The sequence below is a fragment of the Jaculus jaculus genome, unplaced genomic scaffold (assembly GCF_020740685.1).
Source record: "Jaculus jaculus isolate mJacJac1 unplaced genomic scaffold, mJacJac1.mat.Y.cur mat_scaffold_44_1_1196519_arrow_ctg1, whole genome shotgun sequence".
Classification (NCBI taxonomy): domain Eukaryota; kingdom Metazoa; phylum Chordata; class Mammalia; order Rodentia; family Dipodidae; genus Jaculus; species Jaculus jaculus.
In genome coordinates this window covers 340,818-368,654 of record NW_025423497.1, presented here as the reverse complement: position 1 = coordinate 368,654, position 27,837 = coordinate 340,818, and the positions used below count along the sequence as shown (strand labels likewise).

The following is a 27,837-nucleotide window of genomic DNA, read 5'->3' as shown; positions in this document are numbered from 1 at the left end:
TTAGCAAATCTGACCTAAATAAAGAAAGATGAGACACAAATTTATAAAACTAGAGATGAAAAAGCACCATTACAACACACAGAAAGTCAGATAATTATAAGGACATACTTTAAGAATATATACTTTACTAAGTTTGATAAAATAAATGTATGATCTAAAATAAATGTATGATCTCCTTGATCTACATGACCCCCAAAATTAAATCAGGGTGAGTTAAACCATGTAAATAGACCCCTTACAAATATGGATGTATAAGCAGTTAGAAAATAGACCCCCCAACTAAAAAATTCATGCCCAGTCAGATTACCTGCTGAATTTTACCAGACCTTCAAAGAAGAACTAACACCAATGCTTTGCAAGCTTTTCCATAAACTAGAAAAGGAGGGAATTGCACCAAACTTCTTCTAAAGCCGGCATCACCCTGATACCAAAGCCAATCACAGAACAACAAATAAAACAAATTACAGACCAATCTGCCTCATGAATATACATACAAAAATTCTCAAAAAGATACTGTCAAACATAAAACAACATTATATCAAAAATATCCTTCACAGTCAGGCATGGTGACACATGCCTTTAATCCCAGCACTTGGGAGGCAGAAGTAGGAGGATCACCATGAGTTTGAGGCCACCCTGAGAATACAGAGTCAACTGCAGGACAGCCTGGGCTAGAGTGAGACTCTACCTTTAAAAACCAAAAAGATCATTCCTCCACCTCCCTCAACCAAGTAGACTTTATTCCAGAGATCCATAGATGCAGGGATAGTTCAACATAGTCAAATTGATATATGCAACACATTATAAATGTGGACTAAAGGACAAAAACCACACAGTCATCTCAAGAGATGCAGAAAAGGCATTTGACAAAGTCCAATATCCCTTTTGATAAAAGTCCTACAGAAACTGGAAACAGAATGAACATATCTCAACATAATAAGGAATATTTATAATAAACCTAGAGCCAAATGGATCAAAGACCTTAATATCAGACTCAAAACTGAAATCATTAGAGAAAAAAGTAGGGGAAACCCTTCAACATATTGGCATATGTAGTAACTTTCTGAATATAACCGCAATTGCTCAGTAAATAAAACCACTAACCAAAAAACTGGGATCCCATGATTTACAAAACTTTTGTACACAAAGGACACTACGAATAGAGCAAAAAGGAAACCTACAGAATGGGAGAAAATCTTTGCCATCTATACATCTGACAGAGGATTGATATTCAAGCTATACCAAGGAGTCAAAAAATTAAATAATAGGAAATCAAACAACCCAATTAAAAATGGGTTATGGAGCTTGTAGCAGACAGCTTCAGGTTCACTGAGATGAACTTCCAGACCAGGCAAAGTTAGTGAGAAAGGGATATTTATTGAAGCCTACAGATCCAGGGGAAGTTCTATAAATGTCAGAAGAAGCTGGCCTGACTTCACAGGACCAACCAGAGAGAGAGAAGCACAAGCCAAAAGCCAAAAGCCACACAGCACACTTCAGGTTAGGCACACTTTGAATATCTTTAGATTGAAATCTGAAACCCACCACCACACCTTAAGATCACCCAGTGACACCGCCTCAAGCCAGGTGGCTACAGATGCAAACTATAAACAAACAACTGAATATACTGGGGGCCATCTCTTCTATTCAAACCACCACATTCCGCCCCTGCCCCCACCAATAGATTTATAACCATCACACATTATAGACTGTACTCAGTTCAGTTTCAAAAGTCCCCACAGTCTTGACCAATTTAAGATATTAAGACCTGTAAGATCAAACAAGTTAAACATTTCTAACATATAAGGGCACAGAGTAAGCATTTTCCACTGCTATAAGGCATAGCAAGGAGACTAAATGCAAACTCAACCACCATCAAACAAACATCAAACTTCTGCAGTTCAAGTCCAATATAACCAAAGACTGACAGTCTCCAGATTTTCCAATTCTGCCCCTCCAGCTGGGCAGAGGAGCAGGGAACACTTCCATCTAGGCCAAGAGTGTGTTGTATGGTAGCACTTGCATAGTCCTGGTATATCCAAAATATCTTGAGGTCTTCATGCAAACCATGGTCCATCTTCCAAAGGCTCTTTCAGCCTATCAGGGCATCATGCCCTGCCTCATGCTGCATCTCAGCAGCAGCTCCTGGAACCATGTGCAATTCATGACCACTCCTCATATTTTCCAAAGGCACTTTCAGCCTATCAGAGCATCAGGCCCTCCCTTATGCCGCATCTCAGAGGCAGCTCCTGGAAGCATGTGCAATTCACAACCACTCCTCGCATTTTTCATGCTTCAGAAACCAATACCAGGTGTACAGGACACAGCCATATTCTTAATTCAGGGATAAAACAAATCATAGCCTTGAAAAGCAGGTTCTTTCTCCAGTCAACTCTTTCCAAAAGTGTTTGCATTTCTTGATTTTTTTTTTAAATATTTTATTCTTATTTCTTTATTTCAGAGAGAGAGATATACAGATATAGGCAGGTAGACAGAGAGAATGGACATGCCAGGGCTTCCAGCCTCTGCAAATGAACTCCAGACGCGTGCGCCCCCTTGTGCATCTGGCTAACGTGGGACCTGGGGAACCGAGACTCAAACCAGCGTCCTTAGGCTTCACAGGCAAGCGCTTAACCGCTAAGCCATCTCTCCGGCCCCAAAAGTGTTTGCATTTCTATGATAGTCTTTCCTCAGGCATCCTTTCCATGGTAAAGCAATTGAGCCATCTTCATTTAAGATTGCTAATGTGTTTTGACAATAGCAGCTTTAGTAATCTAAAGCCAGTCTCTGTGCCAGTAAATTTAACTTGCTTACAGTTTTCCAGCATAAACTCTTAAATCTCTCAGTCTAATATGTCTAGCCAAGCACATCAGTCAATTACAAATTTAGCCTTGATCAAACTCTCTGGGTCTGGGCAGCAGGATGCAGCCAGCCCTTATGCCAGTAGCCTAGTGCCAACAAAGTCCTCTGCAGTCTTTCCTTCACCCTAGAAAGCTCATAAGCCAAGCTTCGAAGTTCAATACTCGCTGCACTTAGCATTCTCAGACTCTCATCAGAATAGTCCATAAAACTTGGCTTACCACTCCAGGAGACATCTTCACTTGCAAGCACAAAGTCATTGCCTATTCCTCCAAAACAAAGGTTCCAAAAGATCAACATCCACATAAGTCAGGTTAATCTCAGCCCACTCCCCAATACCAAATTCTGTAGCAGACAGCTTCTGGTTCACTGAGATGAACTTCCAGACCAGGAACAGTTAGGGAGGAAGGGATATTTATTGAAGCCTACAGATCCAGGGGAAGTTCCATAAATGGCAGAAGATATTGGTCTGACTTCACAGGACCAACCAGAGAGAGAGAAGCACAAGCCAAAAGCCAAAGCCACACACTTTAGGAACTCCTGCTAGGCACACTTTGCATATCTTTAGATTGAAATCTGAAACACACCACCACACCTTAAGATCACCCAGTGACACTGCCTCCAGCCAGGTGGCTACAGATACAAACTACAAACAATCAACTGAATATATTGGGGGCCATCTATTCTATTCAAACCACCACAAAGCTAAATACAGAGTTCTCAAAATAAAAAATACAGATGGCATATAAACATCTAAAAAGATGTTCTACATCCTTAGGCATAAGAAAAAATGCAAATTAAAGCTACTATCAGATTCCATCTCATTCTTATCAGAATGGTTACAATCAAGAAAACAAATGAGCTGGGCATGGTAGTGCAGCCTTTAATCCCAGTGCTTGGGAAGTAGGGGTAGAAGGATCACCACCATGAGTATGACTCCATCCTCAGACTACATAGTGAATTCCAGGTCAGTCTAGACTACAGTGAGCCCCTACCTCAAAAAACCAAAACCAAAAAAAAAAAAAAAAAAGGAAATATGAAAGAAAACAAATGAGGGCTGGAGCAGAAGAGATGGCTTAAATGTTAAGGTGTTTGCCTGTGAATCCAAAGGACCAAGGTTTGTTTCCCAAGGGCCCATAAAAGCCAGCTACACAAGGTGATGCATGCATCTGGAGTTCGTTTATAGCAGCTGAAGACACTGGCACACACATTCTCTCTCTCTCTCGCAAATAAATAAAAGAAATATTTTAAAATACTTAAAAAGAGAAAGAAAACAAACAAATGACAATAAATACTGGTGAAGACATGGGAAAAGAGGAACCCTTCTACACTGTTGGTGGGAATGTAGTCTGGTACAACCATTGTAGAAATAAGTGTGCAGGTTCCTGAGGCAGCTAAAAATAGATTTACCATATGACCCAGCTATACCACCCCTAGACATATAGCTGCTCTTTTGACCTTGAGAACTATGGGTATTCTCTTATCTCTTACAAAGGAGATCTCTAGATCTGCACCTGCTCTTTAACCTTGGGTGCTAAGGGTGATCTCTAATCTCCTAATCATAACCATTGTTTAGTATACAGCCTAGATAGAGTAAGCACCTGATCCTAACCATTGTTTAGTATATGGCCTAGATAGGGTAAGCACCAAACCTAACCATTGTTCAATAGACAGCCTAGACAGAGTAAACACCTGATCAGTGGAAGAAGTGAAATTTAAAAGAGGACTGTGGTCGCCTGCTCAGTCTTCTGGAATAAGGTAAATTGGCGCAATTGTGGGACAAGCAAAGAGGAAAAAGGAGCTAATTGCTGTAGTAAAAGATATTTTAAAAGCACAAGGAATTGGGAGATTGCATCAAGTTCTTAAGCAAATTTTTGATCTTATTAATAAAAAGAGCCCTTGCTTTATAGAGCAGGGAATTTTTTTAAACTGTTTATTTATTTATTTATTTATTTATTTATTTATTTATTTATTTGAGAGCGACAGACACAGAGAGAAAGACAGATAGAGGGGGAGAGAGAGAATGGGTGTGCCAGGGCTTCCAGCCCCTGCAAACGAACTCCAGACACATGCGCCCCCTTGTGCATCTGGCTAACGTGGGACCTGAGGAACCGAGCCTCGAACCGGGGTCCTTAGGCTTCACAGGCAAGGGCTTAACTACTAAGCCATCTCTGCAGCCCTAGAGCAGGGAAATTTTGATTCAGATGTTTGGGATAAAGTAGGAAAAGAATTAAATGTCTTTTTACCAATTCATAGTCCTAGTAAGGTACCAGTAATTGCTTTTACCTTATGGTCCTTGATATAGGTTACCTTGGATTCAGGTACAAAAGATAGTGTAGTGAAGCAAATGTTAGATCATACTCTAGATGCTATTGAAGAAATTAAAAATCAAAGTCCTGAAAAAGGGACACCTGTAACTCACAAAGAATTGAATAAAATATTACAATCCTTACAAATTTCTAAGGAAAATAGTGATGAGGAAGAGGAGGAATTAGAAGAAGCAGCAGAATTAGAGAAAGAGGCCACTAATTATCATGCAGATTGGGACTCACCGCGTCCCTCTGCCCCCATGACCCCCACACAACTATATGTAGAAGAACTAAAAAATGAGGTGGCAGCTTTAAAGGAGAGAGTAAACCCAAAGAAAGAAAAAAGAAGGTGAAAAGATGAGTTAGATAGTATTATTAAGCAGCCTTCTGCAATTGTCCACACATCTTCATTGCATCCTACTCAGCCTGTTTTTAATTGTTCCCCCTTTTAAAGGGTGATACAGAAAGCCATGGAAGAAGGTGATGAGGAAGCATGAGCTTTCCCATTGGCTTATCCAGTAACTGAATTTCGACAGGGTGATCAAATGATGAGGCAATATGCTTCCTTTAATTTTAAAGACATAAAAGAATTAAAAACAGCTTGTACACAGTATGGACCTAGTCACCATATACTATGTCAATTATAGAACTGTTGGCAGGGAAAGTTCTAACAGCAGATGATTGGAAATCTATAACAAAGCTTGTTTATCAGGAGGAGAATATTTAATTTGGAAACTAGAATTTTATGACTTATGCAAAAAGACTGCAATGTTGAATCAACAGGCAGGAAATGATAATTGGAATGTTGATATGCCTACTGGGGAAGGAAAGTATGATGGGAATAACAATCAAATTGTACACCCCCCTACTGTTTATCCACAAATAGCCATGGCAGCTCATAAAGCATGGCTTAATCTTCCTTCAAAAGGAGAAGCTGTGGGGGAGAATTTAACTAAGATTATACATGGTCCTGATGAGAGTTATACTGGTTTTGTAGATAGATTGATAAAAACGGCAGGGAGAGTATTTGGACATGTTGGCGCTGGTATGGACTTTGTAAAACAGCTTGCTTATGAAAATGCAAATAGTGCTTGCAAAGCAGCTATACAGCCTTATAGAAAGAAAGTTGATCTACAAGGATATATTAGATAATGTGCTGATATTGGCCCTAGCTACATGCAGGGGATAGCCATGGCTAGAGCGTTACAAGGAATTCCTTTTGAAATGGCCACCACTGCAGCAAGATCTGGCAAGTGCTTTTCTTGTGGAAAAATAGGACATATGAAACAAGATTGTCCTATTAAAAGAAATAATGGAAATTCCAATAATACATCTCCTGGTCTTTGCCCATAGTGCAAAAGAGGAAAACACTGGGCAAATGAATGTATATCTAAAACAGATACAGATGGCAACCCTATTATCCAGCAGCAGTGAAATGGGAGGAGGGGCCAGCCCCAGGCCCCACAAAGACAAGTTTATGGGTCAATACAGTTTGTTCCTCAATCAGCCAGTTACAGCCCGTCTCCCAACTTCTCTGAGCCACCCCAGGGAGTGCCGGACTTGACCTCAGTTCCTCCACCTACACAGTATTGACTCCAGAAATCGGATTTCAAGCACTGCCTACTGGAGTATGTGGCCCACTGCCAAAGCACAGTATAGGCTTAATCTTGGGGAGAAGTAGCAGTGCTATGCAGGGATTACAAGTAGCACCTGGAGTTATTGATGCAGACTTCACAGGAGAACTTAAAATTATGGCGTATTCTCCAAAAACAATTTTTACAATATTGCCCAGTCAGAGAATAGCTCAATTGTTGCTCCTTCCAATGATAAGAATGGGAAGGGTCACTAATGTTCAGGGTACAGGGACTTGAGGATTTGGCTCCTCAGTTGCTTACTGGGTTCAACCTATCAGTAAGGAACGTCCAAAATTAACTTTAAAATTAAATGGGAAGCATTTTGAAGGGTTAATAAACACTGGAGCTGACATTACCATTTTGTCTGGCAATCATTGGCCTGCTTCTTGACCTAAGCATCCTACAGAGACTCAATTGAGAGGTTTTGGACAATCCTCTTGTCCTGAGCAGAGTGCTGCAGAAATACTTTGGGAAGCTGAGGAAGGAGATAGTGGGTATTGTGAACCTTACATTATGAACAGTTTTCCTTCAAACCTGTGGGGAAGAGATGTTTTGAGTCAAATAAAATTGTTAATGTGTAGTTCTAATGAAGTTGTTACTGCTAAAATGCTTAGACAGGGTTACTTGCCTGGTAAGGGATTAGGAAAATGGGGGCAAGGTAACTCATTACCTATTCAAGTACCTTCTAGTGCAAATCATCAAGGGCTGGGGTATTTCCCCTAGTGGCCACTGGTCAGACCATGCCGCCCCATGCAGAGCCTATTTGTTGGAAATCTGATGATCCTGTATGGTGGATCAGTGGCCTTTGACATGGGAAAAACTGATAGCTGCACAAATGCTAGTTCAAGAGCAATTAGAGGCAGGGCATATAGAGGAATCATCTTCACCATGGAATACTCTAATTTTTATCACTAAAAAGAAATCAGGAAAATGGCAGTTACTATAGGATCTGAGAGCTGTAAATGTTACTATGCATTTAATGGGAGCACTGCAACCCAGTCTGCCCAGTCCTTCCTGTAGCTATTCCAGCTGACTTTTCTAAAGTGATTATTGACTTTTAAAGATTGCTTTTTTACTATACCTTTAGGTCCACAAGATTGCTGCCATTTTGCTTTTAGTGTTCCTTCTAGTAATTCTAAGGAGCCTATGAAAAGATATCAATGGAAAGTTCTCCCTCAAGGCATGGCAAATAGTCCAACTTTATGTCAGAAATTTGTGGCTAAAGCTTTAGCTTCTACAAGAAGCAAATTTCCTCAAATATATATTATTCATTATATGGATGATATTTTATTAGCTGGAAAGGAAAAGACAGATGTTTTGACTTGTTTTTCCTACATGAATAACAGCTCACTATATGGGGATTAAAAATTGCACCTGAAAAGGTATAACAAGATTTCCCTTTTTCTTATCTTGGGTTTTATTTATATCCAAAACAAATTAAACCACAGAAAGTTACTCTTAAAACACAGAATCTTACCACTTTAAATGATTTTCTGAAATTGTTAGGAGATATTAACTGGATTAGGCCTTATTTAAAATTTACTACTCATGAATTAAAACTTTTATTTAATGTACTACAGGGGGACTCTAATCCTTCTTCTTTTCGTTCTCTTACACCTGAAGCTTCGAAAGCATTAGTGACAGTACAAAAGGCTACAGAACAACAATTTATCACTTATATTGACTATAGTGAAGTGTCGTGGTTACTTGTATTTCCTTCCCCATATACTCCAACAGGATTGTTGCAGCAAGGAGCTCCTATACCATGGGTGCATCTTGCATCTTCTCCTCCAAGAACTGTCACTCCTTATTATGACGAGGTTGCTAAAGTAATGATGGAAGGAAGGGCTGAATCTATTAAATGTTTTGGTAGAGAACCACAGGTTATCTGTCAGCCTTATAATTCAAAACAGGTTTCTTGGCTTTTTGCTTTTTCAGATACTTGGGCATTATCCATGGCAGGTTTTGCAGGAAGCATTGATAATCACTTCCCTAAACATAAATTAATTCAGTTCTTCATGCAACATCAAGTCATTTGTCCTTGCAATACACAATTTTCTCCTATCAAGGATGCTATGTTGGCCTTTACGGATGGATCTTCTTCTCGCCTAGCTACTTATTCTTTAAATGAACAAACATATACTTTTAATACTCCTTATAAATCTGCACAGTTTGTAGAACTGGGAGCCTTTAAAGCTTTATTGCAACATACTGCTATATATCTGTTAATATTTACACTGATAGCCAGTCTATTGTTCACTCAGTTTCTTATTTAGAAACCTGTAGTAGAATAAGTCCTTCTTCTGTTTATAACTTGTTTGCACAGGTTCAATATTTTGATTCTCCAAGGCTCAGCACCTTTCCATGTAGGACATCTTCATGCTCATTCTGGCCTCCCCAGACCCTTAGCTCTGGGAAATGCTGTTACAGACAAGGCTACTAGAATTTTTTCTGAGGAAGAAACTATTAATGCTCATAAGCTTCATCATCTTAATGCTAATACTCTACGTCTTAAATATAAAATTACACATGAACAAGCACGACAGATAGTTAAAAACTGTCAACAATGTCTCACATTTTTACCTGTGCCACATCATGGTGTCAATCTACGAGGTTTGACTCCTGGCCATTTATGGCAAATGGATATAACTCATCTTCCTGAGTTTGGAAAAATGAAATTTTTACATGATTCTATTGACACTTATTCTGGTTTCATTTGTGCTTCTACTCAAATGGAAGAAGCTGCTAAACGTGTTATTGCTCATTGTCTTCACTCTTTTAATATTTTAGGAGTACCTAAACAACTGAAAACAGATAATGGCCCAGGATATACAAGGGCAGGATTTAAGCATTTTTGTTCTTCTTTTAATATTGAGCATGTTACTGGAATTCCTTAGAACCCCTAAGGGCAAGGTATCATTGAACGAGCAAATGGAACATTAAAAAATCTGGTTACAAGAACTAAAAAGGGGGGAATGACACAGGGATCAGTAACAAAATGTTTAAATCATACTTTATTTATTTTAAATTGTTTACTTTTGGATGCAAAAGGGTTTTCTGCCACTGACCATTTTTGGCATGCACAAACCAAGACTAATTATGCTAAAGTAATGTGGAAAGATCCATCGACTAACAAATGGAGTGGACCCGACCCTGTATTAATATGGGGATGAGGATCTGTTTGTATTTTTTCACAGAAAGAAAATGGAGCCAGATGGTTGCCAGAACGCTTGGTCCAGTATGCAGGCCATGAGATCAAACAAGAGAACACTGCTGATCCTGATAATATGGAGTCATCTACATCTCACTTACAGTGACCTCTACTGGACCTATGTTCCTGACCCTCCTATATTAGACCCGATGACCTAGGAGAAAAAAGAAACAGTTCTAGTCAATAACACTTGGTTGCTAAGCATGCCATCTAGTAAAAATATAAAATTACATCAACTAATTATGAGTTCATATTCAGGGCGTGGTCTAGGCAATCCACTATGCTTTTCTGAGACCAGCATAGTGCAATAAGTTGAATTAAAGGAAAGAAACATTACTGCAAAGCATGTACAAGAGCACATACAAGGTACGAAGAAGACAAAGCAGATTCAAATGAGCAGAAATTCTATTTGGCTACCTCAGACCTTATACTAATTCTCCCTAAATTTATCTGACTGGTAGTCAGAGATGGGTAAGGATGTCCTTCTGCCTCTGACAACCTAAGACAGGCACAGTCACTTCTTTAATAAATAAAGACAGGGGAGAAAAAGAGGTATGCATTATAGAACACATCCTTGACTCCCCTCCTTTAGGAGCTGCATAGGATTCAGACCTATGCACATCAACTCACAATAAAGTGAGTATGATATGGGCAGCAACATGGGTGTGAGGCAAAGCACTGCAAGGGAAGGTCACTTTCTGACCACTTCTGAATTCCCTGAGAGTAAAACCTGACTTGCATGGAGGTTGGTACCACACCTATTATGATCACATAGGCCCTGCCTCCCCATAGAGATTTACCCCTCTGCTATCTGCAGGCTCAAAGGATCCAGGCCAGGCACCTCTCTCATTTCTATGCACCAACTGGCTCTCATTCTAACCTCCCTCCCATTGCTGTCTTGTCTTTCCCCACCACCCAGACGGGCAAATCATCACACACACACACACACACACCTCAACATTGCCAATGGGCTTGTGTCACTGGGTCTGCACCAATGGGGCTGCATCGCAGGGTCCACACCACCGGGTCCACAACAGTTGGTTCCTGTCACTGAGTCTGCAATATCAGGTCCATGTCACTGGGTTCATGCCATTGGAACTACATCACTGGAGTGATAAGTGTCTGCCATCAGGTCCAGGTACACATCACCAGATCTGTGCCAAATGGTCCACAACACCAGGTCCACCAGGGGCCTGCACTGTCCCATCCACCCACTCCATCCCCTACCAGTCAGAACCATCCTATCTGACAGCTACCTGCCTCCAAGACCACACAGTCACCAGGCTTCTCTGCCCACCTCACCACCAGGTCTCCAGGTCCCCACTGTGGCAAGAATATTCCATAAAGCTGTAATTACAGTCCTGCAAGGTGTCTCTAAGGCCAATTTTTCAAATCCTTCTACATTCCACTTGAAACTAAGCTTCAAAAGGCCAAAAACACAGTCATGTGTCTAGCAGCAATTCCACCAGTCTGGTACCACCTTTACTGTTGCAGTTAGGTTCACATTGCTGACAGAAATCACCTGACCAAGAGAAGCTTTTGAGAAAACAAGAAGGGTTATTTTGGCTTACAGACTTGAGGGGAAGCTCCAAGTTTGCCAATATCAAGTGGACAACAGGAAGAGAAGAGCGTAACAAACACTGGCAAGGGAAAACTAGGTACAAAACCCATAAGCCTGCCCCAATAATACACTATTTCCTGGAGGTGTTAGCTCCCAAATCTCCATCAGCTGGGAACCTAGCATTCAGAACACTTAAGTTTATGGGGGACACCTGAATCAAACCACCACAAGGGAGAAGTGTCAGGTAGCTGGAGGTTGGAGCTCATATGTGTAAGTCTCAGTACTGGAAGGCAGGAGGCAGAGGATTGCTGTAAGCTTTAGGCAAGCCTGGGCTACATAATGGGTTACATGACATACTTGCCTGAAAAAAGAGAAAAGGAAACAGGGAAAACACAGAGGGGGAAAACATCCAGAGGCACAAGAACACACAGAGAACCAGGGAGGCCATGTTTCTTGGGAAAGTTTTGAGTGCATACCTCATTCCTCTATCCCCAAGTATCCAAAGCCTTCCCCTCTGATCTCTGTCACTCAATGAACAGTATGCAGCGCCAGCAGCAGCCCTGACCACAGGGAAAACCAAGAAAGCCCCACCTTTTAGGCCTGAGTATCTGGAAGAGTAAGGTCAGAACCCAACAACTATTGCACAGGTTTTCTCTGTAAAGGCAGTACAAATGCTAAAATAGAAATGATACAGAAAACATTAGAATGGTTTTTTCCCAGAAATGACAAAAAAATTTTAATGTATTCCATAGTTTTTATATTTTTATTTATTTTCATGAAAATACACAGAATTAGTGTGAGGAAATTGATACACCAGGACCTCTTGCCACTGCAAACAAGTGCAGATTTATATGCCGCTTTGTGCATCTGGCTTTTGGCTAGTAATGAGGAACTGAACCTGACCATCAGACTTTGTAAGTGAGTGTCTTTAATTACTCAGCCATCTCTCTGGCCAATATTCCATATTTTTACACACTCCCACATACATACTCTCAATCTTTCCTTAGGAACATTTTTTACTCAGGCATTATCTTTTACCTATCCTATAAATTGATGATGCATTCAGAGTTCTCAGCTCTTTTACATGTCTTGTTACAGAAATGATCTCACACACCCGAGGTGGGCATTGAAGTCACTACGTAGCTGAGGACAACCTTGACTCTCTTATCTTCTGTTGAATTACAGACATGTGTTATCATGGCCAGCTGTATTGCTCCACTCTTACAGTTGTTGCCAGAGCATTTTTGCCTTTTTCAGAAAGTCAATGCCCATGGCTGTACCTTCATGTGGTTTCTTCATGTAGTTCTTCAGTACTTCTGACATATAAGACCTTTTTTGTCTTTAAAGAATCATCTAATACAAGCACAAATTAGCTTCAAATTCAGTGATCCTCTGACTTCAGCCTCCTCAGTGCTGTGATGAATGGCATGCACTGCCATGCAGACTAACATTTAAGGTTATAAAAATGTCAGTTCTTTGATCCATGTGTACTGAGTGAGAGATAGGGATCAAGGTACAGACTTACACATGTAAAAATATCACTCTTTTGAAAGGCTTGTCTTTTTTTCAAAATAATCACTTAACATTTTGTTTTTATTCATATGACTGAGTGCACTTCTGGGTCACAATAGTTACAGCCTGTGTGACTATCTTGGGGCCAATATCTTGTTGCTTTGTTATTACTGTTCTGTTGCATAATTTGCACCTAGTGATGGTGATAATTCTACCATTACACTTTTTCCACAAAATCTCTTTGGCCACTGCCTAGTCAAGGTCAAGTCAGGAAGTGGCAATCCTGATTCTAGGCCCTGACCAAGTGGCCCCAGGTCTTTAAGAAAAGTCTTCAAAAGTAATAGGCTCTGAAAACAACTGAGATACTAGAGACAGATGAGCCAGTGACAGTACATAGTGCAGTCACACCCATACACTTATATTAGGACAGTTAAAGAGAGAGTCACAGAGATTTAGAGACACAGAAATTATAGATGCAGAGGTAACTGGCCCCGAATGAAGCAGAAGCACATAGCAGGCTTCTGACTGGGCTGTGGCCTTGAGCTCAGGCTGTGCCTCACTGAGGGGATGCAAGAGGGTTCAGGGAACAGAGGAAGGATCAGCTTCCCTGAGGAGGAGGCTTGACAATCCAGGCTAACCAAAGTCCCTTCCATTCAGCTCTGACACTATCTGGTTAAACCAACTTCCCAAGCTACCCTACACTTCTGCTGCAGTCATCATTTCCTAAAGGCCCCATGTCCAGGCATTAAGTCTCAGTCCTAAAACCATGCACACAAATTACAAGCACCCATGAATCTGGATCCATACCACCACAGGCTCCAACACTAAGTGTCACCCTGAAGCCTTCCTACACCTCTGCTTGTTGACGGAACATGCCCCCAGACCAGTGACAGATTAGCCACGGCATGGTGAGTGGCACCCTCAAGGCTAGTGGCAGGTAGAGTTTAAGGTAAGCAATGTTGAAAATAACTTAGGGTCAAATCATTAGAGTGCTACTTAGAGAGGCTAGAGAACTCAGATCTATTATATATTGGCAGAAGAGAGTTAATACTCCCAAATTCCACATCCACAACCTCTGATGGATGTGAGTTTTTATAGGCCTTTTAGTGGGCAGTCTGATATCACTTTGAGTTCTTTGCATTGTTGGTGGGCTTTAAGTTTTAAAGCTACATGACTAAAGATATACACAGGATATTCTTCATTAATAAGCAGGTTAAAAAGAAGAGCAAAGCTGTTAGCTTAAGAGGGAGGTTATATCCACAGTCTGGCTTAGCAAAATTTCTAGCTGCAGCACAGGATGCAGTAGTATTGGGTCAAGATAAAGGCAGGGCATCATGGTTGATGGTTCTCAGCACATATTTTTTTCCAGCTTGCATACTGGCTATTCAACACAGGATAGGATCTAGAAGTTTGGGAAGAGGAACAGCATTGTTAAAATTTCAATCACAAGGAAACAAAGAGGAGTTCTGGGTTAATGTGAGATATAATAAAACTTTATAACCTAAGAAAAGATGTAACATTGTCTGTGTGTGAACTTACACAGGCACAAGGTTACAATAGCCTGGATATTAGATAGGAGAGTTACAGGAGGAGAGAGGACAGAGGATACTGGGGGACAGAACATAGAAGCCAAATGACACCGACAGTGGGGAGCCAGTGAACAGGGTTTCGTAGTCACATTGGTTACAGCTACCTGCCTCTGGCATAGAAAACCAGGCACAAACCCACAATACCGAGATCATAAAGTGTCCTCCCATAATCTCCCTGCACCATGTTTCACAGAAAAGTCTAAAATATTTAAGTTTCCATCTAGAAAATTAATAAGGTCACATCTAAATGTCAGGTCAGCTTATGCCTTAAGCAAAACTCTTACTAGAATAACATTATTACTTGAAGTATTCAGAAGGATTATTGTTTATACACAGGTAACCTTCAAAGAAAATATTTCCAATGGTGCTGGAATTCCTGGTTTTCAGCTCACAAGAGACTTCAAGGAGACTCCAAACTGATGGGCTTCTTTATGTCCTCTTAATTTTTGCCTGTTCCATTCTCCTTATTCTTCCTGTAGATCATGACTTCACCCTTCATACCTAAAACATCCCTCCTTCCTGATAAAGGAACTTCAGTCTCAGACACCCTGAAAATAGTCTCTTTCTCAATGTTTTCTATGAACTGTCTGCTGTGAGACCATTGACTAACCACTGTGACCCTAACATGCTTTCACAGTGAGACAAATCCTACCTGAGGAAATCACCTTCTGTAGGCACTGACCTTTAAGCCTTGGTCCCTTATTTCTTAAGTTAGTCTCCCATACTCTCCTTCCCACCATGACTTCTTCCTTAAACCTATAAGGCCTGCATTGCTCACACAGATCCTCCATCCACAGACCACTTAGTCCCTCATAGCCATCCTCAGAGACTGCGGAGCACCACTGACCAATGCCTCTCCCATGTGTTTTAGAACCTGATGTGCACTGTAAAGACACAGCCCCCTGCAACCTGTGATAATCAAGAAACTGGCCTATTTTCCCATGGTGGCAAGCAATGGAAAACTCACACAATAAATACCCAACTCCTGGCATCAGTTTCCCTTACTATGCCGCAAACTAACCCTTCCCTTATTCTACTCTTATTCTGGGTTTCAGAGTCCTAGAGGAGTCCTAAATAGCAGCTCTGCTCTTTACAATGAAACTCCTCACACTTGCCGTGCTGCTGTTCACTACACTGGCCATCATGTAGGAGCATCATTCTATTTGTGAGAAGGGAAAAAAATAACTAGGGCTGCAGAGATGACTTAGTAGTTAAGGCAGTAGTCTCCAAAGAAAAAGTACCCAGGTTCGATTCCCCAGGGCCCACATAAGACAGATACACAAGGTGGTACATGCATCTGGAGTTCATAGGCAATGGCTAGAAGCCCTGAAAAGCCCAATCTCTCTCTCTTTCACTCTATCTCATGTAAATAAAATTTTAAAAAATATTTAAAAAGAGGAAAACAAATTAATTGCAGAGTGAGAATTGCTTTGTCTGAGATGCCACAAAGAGTTGATGGGAATGAACACAAGGCAAGGACATTGTTAAAGATGTGCTCTGTAACAGGATGTTAGGGGACCATTCAAGTTCATGAACACCAAACCCTAGGTTTAATTCTAAGTTTAATCAAAAAATTGAATAAAAAGGACTATGGTGCTGGAGAGATAGCATAGTGGTAATGGTGCTTGCCTGTAAAGCCTGAGGACCCGAGTTCAACTCCCCACCTCCTACGTAAACCAGAAACACAAAGTGACACAAGCACACAAGGTCACACATAGACACAAGACGGCACAAGCATATGGAGTTCAATTACAGTAGCTGCAGGCTCTGGCATGCCAACTCTCTGTCACACACACTCTTGCTCTCACTCTCTTGAAAAAAGAAAAGAAGAAGCCAGTCTTTGGCTAGTCTCATTTAAAAAAAAAAAAAAAGGCTGAGACATATAACTGTTAAATTATTACATTTGTTGATGGAAGTAGAGAGCCAAGGAAAGGCACCCACATGGGTAGAGGTACATGGAGGGGGGAGGGCTGGAAAAATTCAAAAGAGAGAAAGAAGGTTCAAGGAGTTCCTGCCATGTGGGGAGCTGGAGGGGGTAAATGAGCCCATGTAGAGAGTAAGAGCTAGGGTGGTGGGCTGTCTTCTGGTCAGGTGAACCAGAGGGACATCTGGTTCATACGGGCTAGGGGCTGTCTCAGGAACAGGCTACCCTGACACCAAGTTCCTGGCACCGAATTTGACCAACCACAATGTTTAAGTCCTATGAAAGACCTCCCGCCCAGGACGAATCCTGGTTGTTTCAGGAAAACAGGTGTAGAATATTAGGCAAGAGTGAAAAGACAGATCATTCTTGATTTCTATAAAGTGAAGATTTTCCTGGCCCCCCTTTTCTTACTTTCAGGGGTCCAGTCACCCTAACTGTACCCCTTTCAGTTATATCAGTGAAATGTACACAACTGTTTTTTGTTTATTTCAAAGAAGAGTTTCACTAGGTGCCCAAGTTGGCCTTGAAATATCTCTAGACCTGGGCTGGTCTGTACCTTGTGGTTCTCTCTCCTGAACCTCAACAGGGGCTGGGTTATGAACCTGCAGAACCATGGCTTGTTTGGAAGTGAAACTGAACCCAGGTCTTGGTCCTCTCCCATGTTTCACCTTAACAGGACATGGATGGGGGAACATCTAGGAGGATCAGAAGGGAAACAGGAAGAGGTGAGACCTATAAGCACAGCTGACCCTAATTTCTTCATTTTTTGTATTCAGTGCTAAGCATCTATTTGAGTGGGGTCCCAACCAGCACAAGAGCATTTCCAAACAAGGCTTCACACTGATTTTTATTGTCATACATGTAAGCCATGGAGAACAGAGACAGAGACAGATATGAGGAACAAAAGGGGTCAAGGACATGGACCACGTGTGTAAATATCAGTAATGGAAGGCAAAGTGAGAGGATTGATGCAATCCTCATGCAAGTCTGGGCTGTGAGCTCCAGATAAATCTTGGCTATAGAATGAGACACTGCTCCTCCCCCCACCCATCACATAAACAGGGAAAGGATTAAGGGACTAATATCCAGAAGCACTGACATACCCAGAGAAGGTCGCATGTCCCCTGGGAAGGTGTGGGTTGAATGCCTTATTCCTCTGTCCCTGATTATCCAAAGCCTTCCCCTGTGACCTCTGTCACTTAGTGAAAAGCATTCAGCCCTGTCTACAGCGAAAACGAGGAAAGCCCCAAGACTTAGGCCTGTGCTTCAGGCAGGGGAAGGTCAGAACCCAATTACCATTTCACAGGTTTGCTTTGTAAGATAAGGCATAAGTGCTTGCTTCAACAGCACATATACTGAAATTAGACTGGAACAAACAAGCAAAACACTGCACAAAACTGACAAAGTGCTGGTATTAACAGAATATACCATCATGCTTGACTATCATTTAAGATCTTTTAAAAAGTTAGAACTTTTAGCCAAACACGGTGGCGCACACCTTTAGTCCCAGCACTCGAGAGACAGAGATAGGAAGATTGCCATGAGTTCAAAGTCACCTTGAGACTACAGACTTAATTCCAGGTCAGCCTGGACCAGAGCGAGACCCTACTTTGAAAAACCAAAAAAAAAAAAAAAAAAAAAGTTAGACCTTTGATGCACTTATACTGAGTGAGATAGGGATCACATTTCAGACTTGTACATGTCAATAAATAATCAGTTTTCAAAGGACAGTGTTTTGAAAAGCCTTTATTTCAAAATAGATAGTTCATTACTTTGCTTTTATATATATACATATATATATATATATATACACATACATATACATATACATATACATATACATATACATACATATGGCACTGTTAATCTTCCTCAGGTTCACAGTAATTCTAGCCTAAGTGACTGTACCTGATGATGTTGGGGCTAACATCTTTCTTTTTGTTAATAGTGTACTGTTGAATAGTTTGCACCTAGGTATAGTGATAATTCTAGAATTACACATCTTACACAAAATCATTTTTGAAACTAGATCATCAATATAAGGTTTATAAGCATATTTTCACTTTTACATAATAAAATAGATGCTTTCTAAGTATTCAAATTTATACCAATAAGTTAATGCCGGTAAACTTGTTCTTACAGTGAGCAGCATTTAATGCAGAGACTCGAGACTTTTCAAGATTCTGGGAATAGGTGACCCCTGTGACCTCAGTCCTAAATAGAATATGTATATCACTCCCTCCAGGAAGCAGGGCACATCATGCAAGAGGGAGAGGAAAGAATTTGAGAATCAGAGGACCAGGAGTTCTGTAGAACACTGTCATCTGGACAAGGCACCCACTGTGCTCATGAACACACAGGAGCTATGGAAACCTGCACAAGATTAGCTCATCAATATTCCATCACAGGGAGGGAGGGATTCAAGTAACCCAAACCTCCCTGAGGAGCTAGTGACAATCAGTGGTTGTTGATGGACAGGGGTTATTTTCTGTAGTCGTTGCCATGGGTAAATTGCTGGTGCTCCAGTATGCACTCATTCATCCACACTCATGGAAACAACTCTAATCCAATGCAGTGTGTCACACAAAATACATAAAGACAGAGACCTGGTGGGAGTTTCCGGCCAGCCTTTCCTACAGATTTACATTATGCCTCAAAAGCTAAACAAGAAAAGTGTCGTAAATGTATAAAGGGATAAATTCGCAGAAACTCCCAAAGAACCTGGGGCTACATTTTCTACAAGCATGGTTTGATGTGAAGTCCACATTCCCTTATCTCCTTGATTCTCTAAGCCTATGGCTTCCCCTGCACCAACCCTAAGTGACCTACACTCAAGTCCAGCAATGGACCTGTTGTCAAATCCAGCAGTAGTCCTGTCTTCAGCCAAATGTAGGACAGCCCCTTGCATCAGGACCAAGCCCGGGAGTTAGTGCAGGCACTGAAGGAAATAGCCTCAGCACAATCTTCCCAGCTTCTGAACCATATCTCCAGATGAACCCAGCATTTTCTCTATACACCAGACCAAAGAAAGATGTGAAAGAAAGCGCCCAGTCTTATGGAAAGTGTAAAAACATATCTGACACCTGGAGCTGAGAGAAGTAGGGGAGCAGAGGAGTCCACCCTCCCTGCACACACTGACTAGCCTTGGGGCCTACCTGTAGTCTGAACGTTTACCAACTGTGTCTTATTATCCACATCTGTTACCAACTCTGAACCTCAAGTCTATAGGTGTCTCTCTTTCTCCCCCTGGGAATTCTTTATTTGTGCTCTGGGACTCTGGATGCATGCAAGGACCCTAAAGTGGAGACACATTGAGAAATACCGTGCATGCTCCCACAATCTGTCACTGAGAGTTACATGCAAGGGGACAAGGTGGAGTAAAGAAGGCAGAATTGCAGATAGTTCCTTGGCTCATGCCAAGTGCCAGCCTCAGCCTGAGCTTGGCAGTTCACTTCCCCAAAGGCTACTGAGCCGGCACTGAGAGTACAGGTCTATAAAGCAAGATGCTTAGAGGTCAGACCTGGCTACAGAGTGAAATACTGTCAGGAAAAAAAAAAAAAAAAAAAGGGAGATGGAGCTCGCCCTCTCAATCCTCCAGCTGGCTGTCCGCATCCTGGCCCTCCCTGTTTACGTGCTCCATTTTCTGGGCTTGTGGAGCTAGATATGCAAAAAATTGTTCCCCCACTTCTTGTCACAGTTCACGGTGATGTACGATGAGCAGATGGCCGGCAGGAAGCGGGAGCTCTTCATCAACCTGCAGGAATTCGGGGGTCCCTCCGGGAAGCTCTCCCTGCTGGAGGTGGGCTGTGGCACCGGGGCCAACTCCAAGTTCTATCCGCTGCACGGTGGCATGTGTTGACCCGAACCCCAACTTTGAGAAGTTCTTATTCAAGAGCATTGCCGAAAGCCGGCACCTGCAGTTTGAGTGCTTCGTGGTGGCGGCGGGGAAGGACATGCACCAAGTGGCCAATGGCTCCTGGTGCTGTGCTCGGTGGAGAGCCCGGAACAGATTCTGCGAGGTGCTCCGGGTGCTCAGGCCTGGAGGGGCGTTTTATTTCATGGAGCATGTAGCTGCTGATCACTCCACATGGAATTACTTCTGGCAACAGGTCCTGGATCATGTCTGCTACCTAGTGTTTGATGGATGTAACCTCACCAGAAAGAGCTGGAAGGTCCTGGAGCAGGCTGGCTTCTCTGAGCTCAGGCTGCACACATCCAGGCGCCCCTGTCCTGGGCTCTGGTGCGGCTTCATATCTAGGGACACGCCGTGAAGTACCTGCAGGTGGCAGCAGAGAGCTGAAGTGGCCAATGGTTTAAAGCTGCAGTTTTACACTGACAAACTAATCAGGAGAAGGCAAAACCTTGTTTTTAGGGTACAGTAGAATCTATCCCTGTTTCTTTCTTTTTTTTTTTTTTAGTTTGTTTTAAAGTAACTACTTTTATTAAGCATACATCCATATGATGATGTAGATAGAAATCATGAATGCTACTCCAATTCCCATCCACCTAGCTGCACATGAGTAGCTTAGGTTCATGGACATTAAAACATAACACAGCATCTATGAAGACTTTTTACAGAAGAGGGCCATGTGCTCATTACTATCATACATGGCTGGTTTTTCTATATCCTGCTTAGCTGTTTTCTGTTGCCTCCCACAGAATCAAACATGAAACAAGCCAAAACAGCTTTGAATTCTCCCCTCAAAGAAACAGTGGTCTTTCATAATTGAAATCTGGTCTTTATTCAGTGACTTCCTTGAATATTCTTCTAGTTATACTATTTAAATTGCTCCCCAACAGATTTTAAGTTCACTTCCTCTTTGAGAAGCAGTTAAATCACTTTAAAATAAGACTTTATGCCAGGCATGGTGGCACATGTCTTTGATCCCAGCACTGGGGAGGCAGAAGTAGGAAGATCGCTGTGAGTTCAAGGCCAGCCTGGGACTCTACAGAGAGACCCTCCCTCAGAAAGAAAAAAAAAAAAAAGAAACACTTTATAAGGGAAAAAATGAAAAAGTCTTAGCTGGGTGTTGTGGTGCATGCCTTTAACCCAGCACTCTGGAGGCAGAGGTAGGAGGAATGCATGAGTTTGAGGCCACCCTGAGACTACATAGTGAATTCCAGATCAGCCTGAGCTAGAGTAAAACCCTACCTCAAAAAAACTAAAAAAGGAAAGGAAAAAAGAAAGCCATAAATAAATAAATAAAATAAATCCTAGCTAACAGAATATCCAAGTAACAAAGAATATTCTGGAAGAGAATCTGAACCTGTTTGTTATTCTTAGTGTCACTGGCTTGGCTTTTAGCAGTAGTTGACCAGGGCTGCCACATGTAGTTCTAAACAGTGTGATGTCTTATTTCCACATTCTACCACAGTTTCTTTTCCTGCCTTCCAGTCTTCAGCTCTTAAAATATCACACTTGGCTGAGTGTGGTCACACACTTCTTCAATCCCAGCACTTGGGAAGGAGGCAGAGGTAGGAGGATTGCCAAGAGTCTAAGGCCACCCTGAGAATACATAGTGAATTCCATGTCAGCCTGGGCTAGAGGTAGACCTACCTCAACAAAACAAAACAAACAAAAAATCACATTTTGACACATTAGTGTATATGGGACACTTAAGATTCTTGGGTTAGTTTTCATCATTATTCAACACATACTCTGCTAGATATAATAGATTGCAGGCAAGGAAAGGCACTGTAGCTAGGAAATTCCTCTGTGATTAGGTACATGGTGTGAGAATCCTTAGAAAGCATCTGCAAGGCTGTAAAACAGTTGGCAAGTATTTTTCTTCTAAGATTCTCATCAAGCTCCACTTTCATTCTAAAATGACTTATTTGGTCGGGAAGCAAATGAAAGGCAACTCTTAGGTAGACCTATGCAAGAACTTAATAGGATTTCAGCAGTACCTTGTATGTATCTTAACAAATGTCTATTTTCTGAGATAATTTTACTATCACTTAAATATTAATAAATTCTTGTTCCTTTTAGAAATGGAAATAAAAAATGGTTTATCTAAAAAAAAAAAGATATTTAAGAAATAACAACACTGCAGTGTTGCTCAGACAAAGTGCATGTAAAATAGGCAAAAATTCCCAGGTGCCATCACAAGTATCCTTGACACAGGAAATGGATGATAAAGACAAGTGCCTGTCAAGGTATGAACGTGAGTTCCCAAGAAAGCACTGAACATGCTACATCTACATCCAGCAAGGTTGAAAGGAATGATCCAACTCCTGTGATCATAGAGAGATGAAATGTTGCAAGTCAGAGCCATATTACCTTGGTTTAACTTTATTTACCCATCACTTGCCCTTTCCTGTGTCTGAAATAACATCCTGGTGACTATCACTTGATCAGGTGCAGTCCTTTGGGGAAAGCAACAATAGACTTCAGCTTCCATCAAACCAAGGGCTAAGAATGTCATCAGACAGCATCTTAGGCCTTGGTGGAGATTTCCCACTTTGCTATAACCTGCCTACCTGATTGTCAGGCACAGTTAAAGACACAGGGCCACTGGAGGTTTAAGCAGGCCTGAGCTGTCAGGCAGGGCTAAGTGCCCCAGCCCACAGGAGGTTGCAGGGGGGCCTAGACACCGATAATCTCACCTCAAGACCAGCAGGAGTGAGGCCCCTCCCTCCCCCTGCCTAGGGCATATGGACATCCTGATAAGACTTCAATTTCATTCTCTTTCACTCTCTCTCCCTTGTGTCTTTCTCTTTTTCAAATAAATAAACTATTTAATAAATTCATAAAAAATAAAATAGTTTTAAAAACTTTGGTTCTGGTTTCCTCGTGGCCATGTGACCATTTACCACTCACCTGGAAGTTCTATATTTTATATCTAACCCTATATTTTAATGGGGTATCAGTGGGCAGCCCTCACGCACCCAATCCCCCTGTGACCCATATCCCGTACCTTTTCCCAGGCCACAGGAGACTGCAGCAGGCTTAAACCCCAATAATCTCACCTCAAGACCAGCAGGAGAGAGCCCACTTCCTCCCTCCGCCTGGGGCACCCTGACTTCCTGATAAGACTTAGGTTTCATTCTCTCTCTTCTTCTGTCTCTTTCCCTCCCTATTTCTTTCTCTCCCTCAAATAAATAAAATAATTTTTTAAAAAGACTTAGGTTTCAGTTTCCTCGTGGCCATGTGACCATTTACCACTTACCCAGAAGGTACCTATATGTTAATGAGGTATCAGCCAGCAGCCCTAACACAGCCAATCCCCTGTGACCTGTACCCCTTCCTTTTACAGCCACTACATGAAAACTTATAAGCCCATTCCCAAAACAAATAAACAAGCTGTCTTCTGACACAGTCTCCTGGGTGTTTCTTCCCATCACACTCAAGACCCTGCACCAGTGGCATGGATGCCCCTGGGAAACTGATGTGCAGTGACCCTAGGGTGGAAAGGAACCACAGCCAATGCCTGAGTAGAAACCTTCTGTGATGTGCCAGGATAGATGAGTGCTCCCCCTGAGGGACAGGGGCCCCCTGTGACCTTGCCTGTATAACAGAGGGCTGGCATGTTTCTCCCTTTCCTCCTTTACTTTTGGTTCACACCATCGTGAGGGACCAAATGCAGCAAATGGGCAAATGACATCTCTTGGCTGAGGCCACACTTCAGCATTGACTGAAGGCCCCTAAACCTCTGTCTGGACCCCGACAGCCCACATGGGTGTTGGTAACAACCCCATATCTATTTCTCTCCAACACACACAAAAAAACCAGTAATGCAATAACCTCTTAAAAACCTGTTGGGAAGTCACTGGTCTCTGAAACTTGTGGACAGGCTTGCATCCAGACTTTTGGTGAATACCCCTGGTGCTATCCAGCCCTTAGAAATGTTGCCCTTTGGTCTTGGCATCTCCACTCTTGTTCTATCATGGGTAATGTCACCACCCACCAAAAGGAGTCACAAGTCCAAGGTTTATGAACATTTCTCATGGCTAGCAGCATTAAGCTTTCCCAGAAGGAAGCCATGTCCTTTTGGGAGGAAGTCCTCCAGATAGACCCGTGGATGATTTCTGGGGATCCATATGACCCAGACATGTGGACCTGCACAGCTTCTCTGGCCAGGAGATGTGAAGTTCAGAAAGGAGTCCCCTCCTTTCTCTTTTCTCCCAGTTATAAAGGCTATTAGACAATGTATTGGTCCTTCTAAGACAACCACATGCCAAAATCAGATGATGACACTAATGAGGAGGGTCCCAAGGACTGGCCAGTGGTGGACCTCAGTTCCCTTGAAAAGGCTACAGAATAAAATACAAAGAAAATTACCCTACACTCCTCTATGCCCACCCCTCTTTATCCACTCCTACCATCCTGCCCACCTCCTGATCTGGGATGGCCCCCTCTGGACACATGTCACACAGGGCAAGAGAATCCCAACATGATAAATTCTTCTGATCAAGACCCCTCTCCATTCACCCCCCGACTGACAATGACACAACTACTATGCAAGCTCTAAGATAACAGTACAAACACATACAATCAAGGAGTCACAGCTTTTCCTATTAATGCCCAACCAACATGGGATTGGCCCATACAATGGTATGCATATCAGGTCAAGGACCTTAAAGAACTCAGACAGGCAGTCAGGGAGGATTGAATCCATGTGCAATGGACTATGTCCCTCCTCCAGAGCCTATGGGGCTCCCTTAACACCCCTCAGGACTGGTGTGATATCTGCTGATCTGGGCTGCCTAGCCCCTATTCCTTCAATGGGAAGCCCTCTACAGAGATGGATGCTTCCAAAAGATAAGACCAAGAAGGTATTCAAATGGAAGGACCTGGATGGAACCACATGTCTTATTAGACCTGTAATGGCTAATGTAATGACTAACCTTCTGGGGTGGAGGGGAGGAGGAGACATCCTTGAGGCCCTACATGTAGTCATTGCCAGCAATATAGAGGGAAAGTACACTGAGATTGGCTATGACAGCTACCTTCACTGGTATCTCCTCCAATCCTAAAGACCACTGTTAAATGCAAAGCTCCCTAGAAGGGCTCTTTGATGAGCCAACCGGGGTCAAACAGTGGTCTCTGCCAAACTTGAAATGTTAAATCAGTTAGTAACAGAACAACTCCACCTTCAACACATCTGCCCCTCACAAAGCCCATGGAATACTCTAGTGTGCATAATGCAAAAGGGCTCAGGAGGATGGAGGTTACTACAAATCTCAGGGCCATCAATAAAGCTATGTTCATCTGGGGCACCCCTCAATGGAGACTGTCATCATATCAGCTATTCCAGCCAACACCCACCTTCTTGCTATCGACATCAAGAATTGTTTCTTTTCGGGCTGGAGAGATGGCTTAGCGGTTAAGCGCTTGCCTTGTGAAGCCTAAGGACCCCGGGTCGAGGCTCGGTTCCCCAGGTCCCACGTTAGCCAGATGCACAAGGGGGCGCACGCATCTGGAGTTCGTTTGCAGTGGCTGGAAGCCCTGGCGCGCCCATTCACTCTCCCTCCCTCTATCTGTCTTTCTCCCTGTGTCTGTCACTCTCAAATAAATAAATAAATAAATGAACAATTAAAAAAAAAAAGAATTGTTTCTTTTCTATCCCCCTGTGCCCCCAAGACTGACCATGGATATCCCGGATAGCACCAGGGGTATTCACCAAAAGTCCAGACGCAAGCCTGTCCACAAGTTTAAGAGACCAGTGACTGCCCTACAGGTTATTAAGAGGTTGTTGCATTACTTTTTTTGTTTCTTTGTTTTGTTTTTTTGTGCAGGAGAAAAATAGCATTCTCAACCCACTCTGTCAATAATCCAGGGCCAACCAAACACTCTGAATGGAAACTTCTGCTACAAAGTATGGCCAATAGCCCACTATATGCCAAGAGGCAGTTGTTGTGGCACTAAAGCCACACTTAGATAGGAGCCTTAATATCTATCATTACAAGGATGACATCCTAGTATGGAAAAACATCTCCACATCACCAGCTGAACTAAGGGACCAATTAATACCTTCCCTCACTGATCCAGGGGTCAAAATTGCCCCCAACAAGGTCCAACTTATTCCACCCACAACCTTCCTGGGGACAGAACTCTGCCTCACTTCTTCTTGGCCTCTTAAACCCATACTCTCCTTCCTCCAGAAGCTTACACTGGCCTCACTTCAGAGTTTCTGGGAAACCTCCTTTGGCTCCAACCATGGCCCCCTATCCCCACCAGGGATATACAGGCATGATTTTACATGGGTGTTAGCATGGAATTTGTTAGCTTCCTCAAAGGTGGCCATGAAGATGTCTGTTGAGCCTCCAAAGGAGGCCAGCCTGTCTGCTAATGTGTTCCCCTCAGGTAAGGGGCTGTGAGGTCTTATGTGTTGTAAAACTGGTAGGGGCTTCTTTTGCATATGAGATTGGAGACTTTTATCAGCAGTGGTGAAAGAGGGTTTTCATCTACCTGGCTATGTGAGTGGGTGAGTCAGGGGAGCAAGTTAATGGCATAAATACTATCTGAAAAGCGATTAAAAGGGCCTTCTTCCTCTAGGAGTGCCAGAGAAATAGCATACACTTCCTTTTATTGTGGGGATATGCCGGGAAGCTCCTTAAAATGGATGGTGGGAGGCTGGTCCCCTGGGTAGTAGAGGACAATAGCTGCTCCTCTTTTCCCTCCATCTGTAAAACTGGGGGGAGGGGGCTCCAGGGATGGGTTTTCTTGAAGAAAGGTGGGGTGGAAGCCATGTTAAAAGAGGTATTGCAGGGACCCATTTTTCATTAGGTAAGTGGTTGCCAATTTGACCAGGGAAACCTATTAGGCTGACTGCAAATTAGGAATGGTTTCTCAACATTTGTGGGATATCAGAGAGGGAAAAGGGGGCTATGATAACATCAGGTTTCTTGCCTAACATTTGGAGGGCCTGGTCCCTCGCGGATCTGATCATGGCCACAAGGGCATCAATTTGTGTCATTATTCTTCGGGCACCACCACCAACAGTGGTATGGAGCCATTCTAGGATCCCCTGAGATTGATAGAGTGCTCCTATGAGGGTCACGGAGGAATTAAATATCATGAGTTAAATTGGCCTGTCTGGCAACTATCAGGCAAGAACCATATGAGAAAGCATGTTATTGATTTTGGTTGGTGTCTGTTTTTCTTCTGAGCTCTTTGGAACAATAGATATATACTCCCACCTTATATGGGCCACAGCACAAACAGGAGAGAGCTCAAAAAAAAAAAAAAAAAAAACCCTCATGCATGATATGCTCTCTACCTTCGCCATCATGGGC

At 42.4% G+C, this 27,837-nt stretch overlaps 1 pseudogene; it reads left to right on the top strand.

Annotated features, from left to right (window-relative positions):
• Positions 1–20,170: 20,170 nt before the first annotated feature.
• LOC123457403 lies at positions 20,171–20,899 on the top strand (annotated as a pseudogene).
• Positions 20,900–27,837: the final 6,938 nt, after the last annotated feature.